The following is a 2,422-nucleotide window of genomic DNA, read 5'->3' on the forward strand; positions in this document are numbered from 1 at the left end:
ATCTGGCAAATGTAAATCTCAGATTTAGATTTAAATTAAGAATTTGTCTAAGAGCTAAACATTTAAATCAGTCATAATTTTTCCTTAAATATTTATTTTTTTGTAGAGATATATCATTAAATATTGTTTTTATTAATAACATTTTTTATCAAATATTTAGATATAATTTAAATATAGATTTTTCGCTAAATATTTATTTTAAAAGACAGATTTCATTTTTCACATCCAATCACTATATGTGTACATTTATACCTGTTAGCAATAAAGATTGATTGATTGATAAAATGAAATAATATATAATTATTCTAAAAATAATAATTAAAAAAAGACAGATGTAAGATTGTATTTAATTTAAATGTATTCATTGAGACTTGGAAAGTTACCGGTATGTGTAGTACTTATTTGATTAATTATCAATTTTGTTTCTACATTTACATTTGTGGCATTTAGCAGACACCTTTATCCAAAGCGACTTACAACAAATACATTTGTTTAAGAAAGTGAATCATCTATCCATCAGTCATCATAAGATAAAGTAATCAATGCTCAGACCAGGGGCCATAGGCAGTGACAATGTTTTTTTTTTTTTTTTATTAACAGGAGAGAAACTTGTAGTGGGGGTGAAGAGGTCTTTAGGAAGGACCATTAAGATGTAGCCTGAAGAGATGGGTCTTCAATCCACGGCAGAAGATTGGTAGTGACTCTGCAGTCAAGACAGCAGTAGGAAGCTTATTCAACCAGCGGGGAATAAGGACAGTGAAAAGCCGTGACCGAGTAGTGCGGCTGCTGCATCCACGTAGTTGCGGCGGTGCCAGGCGACCAGCCGAGGTGGAAGAGCGGAGTGATCAGGCTTGGGGGCTGACATTTGCTTGCAAGTAGGGAGGGGCTGTTCCCTTTGCCGCCCGGTAGGCGAGCACCAGGGCCTTGAATCTGATGCGAGCTGCTACCGGGAGCCAGTGAAGGGTGCGGAAGAGGGGAGTGACATGGGAGAATTTGTGGAGATTGAACACCAGACGGGCGGCAGTGTTCTGGATGAGTTGCAGAGGCCTGATGGTGGAGGCGGGGAGACCGGCTAAGAGTGTGTTGCAGATCACAAGTGTTTAGACCAAAAGTTGTGCTGCTTTTCTGGTGAGGAACGGACGTATCCTTCTGATGTTGCAGAGGAAGAATCTACAGGAGCGTGCTGTCGCTGTGATGTTCGCCACACAGGATAAGTGGTTGTCAAGGATCACCCCAAGGTTCTTGGCTGTATGGGAGGAGGTCACAGTAGAGTTTTCTACTGTGATGGAGAAGTCAATAGAAACTAGGTTCCTTAGCTTAAGGCAGGATAGCCACAGCAAAATACTCTAGCTACCAACAGCACACTGACTTTAAACAAGATTAAACTTCACAGCAATTGACCTCAAACAGCTGGTTTCAATAGAAACTAGCTTCCTTATCTTAAGGCAGGATAGCCACAGCAAAATACTCAAGCTACCAACAGCACACTGACTTTAAACAAGATTAAACCAACTTACTTAGACTAGAGAACAGGCTTCACCACTCACTCACTCACTCAATCCCAAATGTATTAATCGCAAATGTATTAGTTTCTTACAGCCAATTGCGTTTATTTGAATATTTGACAGCATTATTTGAAAATAATAAATTGGCCAAAAGGAAGGAACACACTTCAAAACTCCTAAACAATCTCTATGGCAAGACACATCTTTCACCATAGTTTCACAGAAATTGGACCAATCAGTGTAATTTCTGAAATGCCGCATCTGTATGGCAAGACGCATCATTCACAAGTTTCGTCAAAATTGTCCCAGGGGTGTCAGAGAAAAAGTATGTGACATATGAACGGACAGAATTTTGTGACATATGAACAGACAGAGACCGAATCATAGCCCCCTCCCAGATTTCATCAATGGGGGACAATAATCACCACATAACACAACCATCAACTGAACTGAATGTGCAATCAATAGATCCCTCAAATAGCATAATGATGTATATCCTACCACAGTCTACACATCGCAGCAATAAGGGCTTTTCCAGATTCAGGTACACATTTCAACAAAACATGAATGATTTGTCATGAAAAGTGCCTCCCACAATGAAGGTGCTTGGTGCTATGCAGCTTGTGAGAATAGCTACGGGGCTCCACAGCGCTAACTGCGTGAGCCTCGATCTCGCGACTCTCGTAAATCTCATGCAGTTGAAATGTTTTATCAAACTGGACAGATGTTATCCCTATCGTGCAACAGGTATTGAAAGGCGCTGTTCGGCAAATGCTCAAAATCTATCGTCTCAAACACGGTCACTGTCTGCTCTACGAAATCCCACACCTCAACATGGTGGGGCGTGATCATTCTCTTTGACGTCATTCAATGACAGCTAGCTGTCAGAAAGTGAGTTCATTCCCCCGAGCCGAGAA

This window comes from Argentina silus (assembly GCF_951799395.1).
Source record: "Argentina silus genome assembly, chromosome: X".
Taxonomy (NCBI): domain Eukaryota; kingdom Metazoa; phylum Chordata; class Actinopteri; order Argentiniformes; family Argentinidae; genus Argentina; species Argentina silus.